The sequence below is a fragment of the Pipistrellus hanaki genome (genome assembly GCF_964339955.1).
Source record: "Pipistrellus hanaki genome assembly, chromosome: 18".
Classification (NCBI taxonomy): Eukaryota; Metazoa; Chordata; class Mammalia; order Chiroptera; family Vespertilionidae; genus Pipistrellus; species Pipistrellus hanaki.
The window spans coordinates 9,301,913-9,310,120 of NC_140520.1; the positions used below are offsets into that span (position 1 = coordinate 9,301,913).

The window sequence follows — 8,208 nt, forward strand, 5'->3', positions numbered from 1 at the left end:
ACCATCCTTTGTGGTTTAGGTCTCTGAGTTTGCAAGATTGCCACACAGGCCACCTCTGAGTTTGTCAGGTCAGCATGTGGCTCCTTTCGTCCATAAGATGAATATAATCCACCCCAAGAGTTGAATTATGGAGAAATCACACCCTTTCTAATTCATTAATTTCTGTTTGCATTTCTTTTAATGAGCTTATTGTAATTGAGAGGGCAGGGCAGAACAATAATCAAGTTAAAATATTTTGAAAAGCTGTGAACAGTTGGAAGAGATGGAACATTAAAAAATCAACATATTTCATTATTTAATCAAATTACACAGCAGATGAGCAGAGGGGGAGAAGGCTGGATCAGAGCAGCTAGAGGGGAGAAACGTGGCTTATTCCAAAGGACCCAGGCTGGATATGGAACTCAGGTAAGAATCAGCCTCCATCCAAATGGAGAACATTCCTCCCTGAGCACAACTCACAGATGGTCAGCTCTTTCCTGGTCTCACTGGGAAGTGCGCCGCCTACAGGTCAGTGTGGGCTGGGCAGAGATGGTGTGGGAAGAGTGTTTCTCCCTGTTGAAACATCACACCCAGAGCCCTGGGGTTGGGGAATGTAACAGAAGCTTGATGGAACCTAAAAGTACATGTGAAATACAATAGAAGTCATAGTGCTATTTGTTCTTCCAGGGAGATTTCCCTCCCCCCCACACCCCGTTCTTTCTGTAATTGTTTTGCTAAACTGTAATATCTTGAGCGCCCTCTAGTGGTCCAGTGGACAGATATATATTTTTTAATTTTTATTTTTTAATTAACCAAGAAGACTCACATCTTCCCCACAAACATCATAGTCCCATTAGCCACTGTCTACAACATTTTAAGTTCCTCTTGGGCCAGGACTGTGTCTTTGTGCCGCACCAGCACAGGCAAGGGTGAACCTGAGTGGGGGGGTGAAGGATTGAGAAAAGACAGACAAGAGAATGAAAGCTGGATCTCGGTGGGACGCTGTCCTCTCTGATGGAGAGCTAACGACAGCGCCATGGACTACAAGCCGTGTCTTCATTTTATAGCCAGGTTCCACGAGGCAAAGTAAGGGTGTGGTCAAGATGTCTACAACATTCTCCTGGGTTTCAATCCTACTCAATTACATGCACCTGAACTCTATCAAACCCACGTCACTCAGGCACGTGGGGCCACGTGTTCAGACCATAGGTTCCAGCTGACAACTACAGCTGTTGGCTATCATTGTGCTGGGAGGCTCTGCCCTCCAGGCTGGGACTTGCACGTGGCCATGAGAGGACTGTGCCCTCTCATTAGCCCAAGGCTTGAACCATGTAGCCGCTCTCCACATGTCTTGTCTTCTGGTCCTCGGCATGCATTTGGGTTGCAGGTTAGATCCATGGCCCAGGTCTTCCCTGATGACTAAAAGACAACACAAACTGCATGGCCACCATGGTTGAGGATGAGGGAAGCCCTGTGTCTGAGCTGAGAATGAGGAGCCATATTGTTTGTTGTCTATAATTATCTGTTATAATCAAAATATGTGTCTTCACTTTATTCATGACTTGAAAGTTCTAGAGAACTTGGTTTGGGGAGAAAGCGTTGCTACAAAATGTCTGATCCCTTAACTCGAGTTGTCAATCACAAGCCCATATGAGAGTCAGAAGATCTCACACATTTATTACTGAACAATCCTACTATTGCAAGGCGGGGGGGGGAATTTTAGATTTGGTACTAAAATATTTAAAAATAAAGAAAAAAGGCCGGGACCGGTTTGGCTCAATGGATAGAGCGTTGGCTTGGGGACTGAAGGGTCCCGGGTTCGATTCCGGTCAAGGCCATGTACCTTGGTTGCGGGCATATCCCCAGTAGGGGGTGTGCAAGAGGCAGCTGATCGATGACTCTCATCGATGTTTCTGGCTCTCTATCTCTCTCCCTTCCTCTCTGTACAAAATCAATAAAATATATTAAATAAATAAATAAATAAAATAAAAATAAATAAAAAAGCCAAAGCCGGTTTGGCTCAGAGCATTAGTCTGCAGACTGAAAGGTCCCAGGTTCGATTCCAGTCAAGGGCATGTACATTGGTTGTGGGCACATCCCCGGTAGGGGGTGTGGAAGAGGCAGCTGATCGATGTTTCGTTCTCATCGACGTTTCTAGCTCTCTATCTCTTTCCCTTCCTCTCTGTAAAAAAATCAATAAAAATATATTTAAAAATATATAAAAATAAAAATAAAGAAAAAAAATTACCATGACTCTTTGCTAATGGCTTTTCAGACATCAATCTGAAGACAAGCTAAAATACTTATCTAACAAAATATCCAATTACCTAACAATATTTGCCATGAACTCATAAAACAATAACAACAACACATATACAATATAAAAGTAACACCAACAAAAATAGCCATAGATACTTTAGGTAGGTCTATGTTGAGTTTATCTAATAAGGGTTACATGAGAAATATCATGCAAGACCCAAAATAAATGTCAGATACAAAGTCATATCATGTGGCTTTGTTCAAACACACCTAAAATCCAGGTTCAAATTAAATAACTAGGCTGGCATTCATCAGGGCTTTAATGGCTCTGGCCCTCATCTCAAGTTCGAGCAGCTCCAGCTGCTGTGCAGAAGGCCGAGCATCTTCTGGTGGAGGAACAGTTGGCGAAGCTGCTCTGGGCTCCTTTAGGCTAGACTCTGCCAGTCCCAGAATCTCATTCACACTTTTCTCAATGTCTTTCTCCGGGTCATCTATCTGACCGGCTTCCCTCTGGACTGTATTTTCTGGGATCTCAGGAGCAGCTGCCTCTTCACTGCAAGGGCCTTCTATGTCGCTGTTTTCTCCTTTGCCTCGTTTTAATCCCAGGCCTTCAGGTTGCTTTCGGGGATGAAGAAGAACCCATACCGATGTCTTGTTGACGGACTACATCAGATTCCTTCTTCAAGCCATCGTCTGCCTCCTCTTCCATATCAGAGTCCAAACCGTTGTCACCCTCAAGGATCTTCAGTATTTTTTTCTCAGATAGGAGTTCTAACTGTTCTTGGCAGAATTTTTTAATCTCTTCTACCGGACAGTTCTTTAACACGTCAGGCAGCATGTTCTGTAACTTCTTCCCTCCCAGGATACAGAAGCACTGCCGAAGCATTTCTTTTCTGTCTGAGAGGTAGAAACTAACGGGTTTTAATGACGCAGTCAGGTCCAGACCACCTTCTTCAAGGTCCCTGTGCTCTGCCAAGAATAATTCTTTATCCGAAGTTGGTAAAAGACACTTGGCTTCCTGGGGCACCGAGCCCGACCCTCCGGGCCGCTTCTTTTGCCTTCTCCTCCGCTTCCGGGGCTCTCCTGGCTCCGGGCAGCTTCTTTTGCGCCGCTTCTCCTGGGAAGACTTCTTCCCCGTTACGATCCTTTGAGCTGGAACCGTCTGAAAGCCCGCCATCTCTCTCAGAAGCCACCTAAATCTCACCGGGGCAGTCCGGGCGGGCTTGGGAAAGATCTTGAACTCTGTGCAATGGTGAGAGCCCTACAGGAAAAGCTCTACGTCTATCATAAAGGCCTGTGGCTCTAACTCCCCCTTCCCTTGTGGGAACCCCTTTCACGTCCCACGTGGTTCAGGGTTCCGGTTCAGGATTCAGATTCTGAAGAAGGACCCCCGCACGCAAATTAAAGAGAGATTAGAAGGAAAAAATAAAAAATAGAGACTAGAAGAAATTTAATTTGGCGATAAGGGAGGCCCTGGGAAGTCACCTCTAGTGGGAGGACTGCCGCTGGGCTCTGGCCTTGCTGTTCCTTTTATGGAGGCTATGGGGACACACCCATTACCCTTAAGCAGATTTGGGTTACACCCATAGCCCTTAGGCAGGTAATAATCAGATTATCACATCAGTAAGGATTTACATGATTACAAAATGGGGGAGTTGCCTCAGTTACCATTGTCTCAATGAGCTAGGGAGTGGTTGGATCTGACCTTTCAGACCTTCAAGGTTGACCAGCCTTTTACATCCTCCTAACCCCCCACCTTTATCCCTTCGGTAAGTGCCAGCTGTCTTGGCACACAGGCAGAGTGTGCACCTGGCTTGCCATGTCTGCATGCCCTGTGTACAGCCCTTTCTTTTTCCTGAATAAATTTATTTTGGTGATGAAAGGACTAGTTTTTTGTTTATTTTTCTTCTTCTTCCAGGTGATATTGTTAAAGAGAAAACCACAGGCCCAAAATGGCATTACTGTGCTATAAAGCCCATGATACCAAACCTAGATTTAATACTTGACCTAATTGCTATTTCAGTCTCTTCCAGACACAAAATTTTAATCAACCAATCTGAAATTTTCTGCTCAGGCACCAAAGAGATAAGTCACATGGGCTTAATTCCCCAGAGAATAGAGAAGAGGCAGACTGCTTAATGAAAACCCTTCCGTTCTCTTCCCCCTAAAGATGTCCTGGTCTAAAAATAATCCTTTCTATTCTCTTGTTTTGTTTTTTAATATGTTTTTATTGACTTCGGAGAGGAAGGAAGTGGGAGAGAGAGTTAGAAACATCCATGATGAGAGAGAATCATGGATCAGCTGCCTCCTACAATTTTCCCACTGGGTATCGAGCCCACAACCCGGGCATGTGCCCTTGATGGGAATCGAACCTGGGACCTTTCAGTCAGCAGGCCGACACTCTATCCACTCAACCAACCCTCTAATCCACTGAGCCTAAGCGGCTAGGGCTCTATTCTCTTGTTAATAACTGGTGTGTTCCACCCTTCTGCCTATAAAAGCCTTCCATTTGCACAGCTTCTCCTGGCACCCTTCTGATGGCTAATTGTGATGCTGCCCTATTCATGAACCACCTAATAGAGCCAAGCGGTCTTCAGATGAACTCGGTTAAAGTTTGTATTTTAACCAGGCTTAACCAAGACTACCCAGGGTTTTGTTTGTTTTCATGTAAGCTCCCTGGTTAATGAGAGGCAAGCTGGGCAGCAGGTCTATTCATGTTCTTTCTACCCCTCCTGTCTCAAAATTTTCTGTTTCCCTGCTATGTAATCTCTCTGCCCTGGTGAAATTTTGTTCTTTTAATTTTGCACGGTTTTTAAGCATGTTAGCTTTCTGTTGCTGCAATAGCCAAGTCTCACACATGGCAGTTTAAAACAACCCACGTTTACTCCCTTTGGGTTCCAGAGTTCAGAAACCTGCAATTGGTTGTGAGGTCAAGGTGTTCTGCTGGAGGCCCTGGGGAGAATGTTTCCCTGCCTTTTCCAGTTTCTAGGGCCACCTGTGTTCCTGGCTCCTGGACCCTCCCTCCATTTTCAAAGCACATCACCCACCCTCTACTTCCATCACCACAAGGCCTCTTCCACTTCAACTCCTGCTTCCTTCTGATAAGGGCTCCAGTGACTACTTCCCCCCAACCTCCAGACAACCCAGGGTCATCCCTCCATCTTAAACTTCTTTTTTAAAATATATTTTTACTGATTTTTTACAGAGAGGAAGAGAGAGGGATAGAGACTTAGAAACATCAGTGAGAGAGAATCATCGATCAGCTGCCTCTTGCACACCCCCAACCGGGGATGTGCTCGCAACCAATGTACATGCCCTTGACCGGAATCGAACCTGGGACCTTTCAGTCCGCAGACCGACGCTCTACCACTGAGCCAAACCGGTTTCGGCAATAAAGAAATTGATTAAAAAAATAAATAAAATGGGACGAATTCTCTCCTTTTCACATCAGGCACGACTTGCTGATGACCATGGCGCTCCTGAGGGTCATGTCCACTGTCTTCCTCTCATTCTGTGGGAACAGTGCTGGCCAAAAGCCAAGACTCGCCATCCATCATCTTCTTGGACATCTTTCTATTAATATACTCTCCCTGCAGGAAAAATGAGAGAACACCATTGGCTATATTGAACTCTTTCTTTTAAGCATGCAATATGTTCGGATGAAACAGTATTCTGCTTCCCTTCATTTGATCTGGTGGTTCCCACAGCTCCTTTGCCAGGCATTTACCTTCTCTCAGGATGGGTTACTTTCTCAGGTGGTTAACTTTATCCATTATTCATTGTTGTGTTTTTTTTTTTTTTGTGTGTTTTTTTTTTTTAGTTGCACAGTCAGAGTCACCTTGTCAAGTTCAAAGCATACGTTACTGAGTTGCTTCAGGTGCCAGACAAGAGACTCAACTCTACTAGTCATTATCATTGTGGTTCACTGTTGTTGCCATAGTGATAATGAGAACAACACTGTGAAAGGAGTGGTTTTGGTGCGTTAATATACAGGGATCACTTTATAGTCTCCCTAATACGTATCACAGCCAAAATGAGAAAACATGATCACCGCTGATACATCTGATAAGGGGTTCATCTGAAAAATTAATAAACAACTCAAGCAATACTAACGTAACAAACAATCCAATTAAAAAATGGGCAACATGCCCTGACTGGTTTGGCTCAGTGGATAGAGCGTGGGCCTGTGGACTGAAAGGTCCCAGGTTCGATTCCGGTCAAGGTTATGTACGTAATTGCCAGCACATCTCAGTAGGAGGCTGCTGATTGATGCTTCTCTCTCATCGATGTTTTTGCCTCCCTGTCCCTCTCCCTTCCTCTCTGTAAAAAAATCAATAAAATATATTTTTAAAAACGGGCAATAGACCTGAATAGACACTTCTTCAAAGACGACATGCAGGTGGCTAATAGACATAGGAAAAGATGCTCAATGTCCCTACTCATCAGAGAGACACAAATTAAAACCACATTGAGCTATCCCCTCACACCTGTCAGAATGATTACTATCAACAAATCAACAGGGCGCTGGCAAGGATGTGGAGAACAGGGAACCCTCGTGCACTCTTTTTTTTTTTTAATATTTTATTTTATTATTATTTTAAAATATATATATTTATTGATTTTATTACAGAGAGGAAGGAAAAGGGACAAAGAGTTAGAAACATCGATGAGAGAGAAACATCCATTAGCTGCCTCTTGCACACTCCCTACTGGGGATGTGCTCGCAACCAAGGTACACGCCATTGACTGGAATTGAACCCGGGACCCTTCAGTCTACAGGCCAATGCTCTATCCACTGAGCCAAACCGGTCAGGGCCCTCGTACACTCTTGCTGGGAATGCAGCCACTGTGGAAACGGTGTGGTCTTTCCTCACTGTTTAGGATATGTTCTCAGACTTTCCAGTCTTGCAGTTCATCACATCTATGGGCCTCGGTCAATGTCATTGTTTCCTCCACGTGGCTACTTCTTCAGCTCTCAAGGTCATGTGAAGAACAGTTTGCAGGCAGATTAAGTTTTGCTTATCTCCATATCCTTCAGCCTTTCAATGTGGCTGTCTTCAAGGAGAACGGAAGTGCCAGTCAGAGACTACCTTACCGGAAGCCTGCCTAGTTCCCCTCAACTGTGCCGGCCTGGGGGCCGGGAGTTCTTTTTCTCCCTCCCAAGCACTTCCACACATCCCTATTTATAGTCCTGAGGCTATGCTTTCCATGTTGTCTTTCTGTCTGAGGAAAGGCATCTGTCTCCCGCATCATCACCTCCCCAGTATTAAGCCACAGTGCCTGGCACATAGTAGATGCTCAATTAATTGATTTTTGAAAGAAATCTTTACAATGCGGGAAGCACTATTAGAGGCTTACAAAGCTGCACGCACCTCTGATCGTAGGTCAGAGACACAAACATTCATATATCTGTTACCCCAGGCACTGGGAGATAACGTGAAAATAATGCTGCGGACATTGAAGGAGAACATTTCTTTTTCTTTTTTCTTTTTTTTTTTAATATATATTTTATTGATTTTTTACAGAGAGAAAGGGAGAGAGATAGAGAGTTTTGAAACAAGGATGAGAGAGAGTCATTGATCAGCTGCCTCTTGCACACCCCCCACTGGGGATATGCCTGCAACCAAGGTACATGCCCCTGACCGGAATCGAACCCGGGACCCTTCAGTCCACAGGCTGATGCTCTATCCACTGAGCCAAACCAGTTTCGGCCATTTCTTTTTCTTTTAAAAAAATATTTTATTGATTTTTTACAGAGAAGAAGGGAGAGGGATAGAGAGCTGGAAACATTGATGAGAGAGAAACATCAACCAGCTGTTTGGGGATGTGCCCACAACCAAGGTACATACCCTTGACCAGAATCAAACCTGGGACCCTTGAGTCCTCAGGCCGATTGCTCTATCCTCTGAGCCAAACCAGTTAGGCCGTGTTCGGCAAACTGGGGCTCTCGAGCCACATGCGGCTCTTGGG

General features: G+C 44.8%; 1 pseudogene across 1 annotated transcript; it reads right to left on the reverse strand.

Annotated features, from left to right (window-relative positions):
• Positions 1–2,526: 2,526 nt before the first annotated feature.
• Positions 2,527–3,393, reverse strand: LOC311613036 (caspase activity and apoptosis inhibitor 1-like; annotated as a pseudogene). Its single transcript has one exon. The product of its transcript is annotated as a caspase activity and apoptosis inhibitor 1-like (transcript).
• Positions 3,394–8,208: the final 4,815 nt, after the last annotated feature.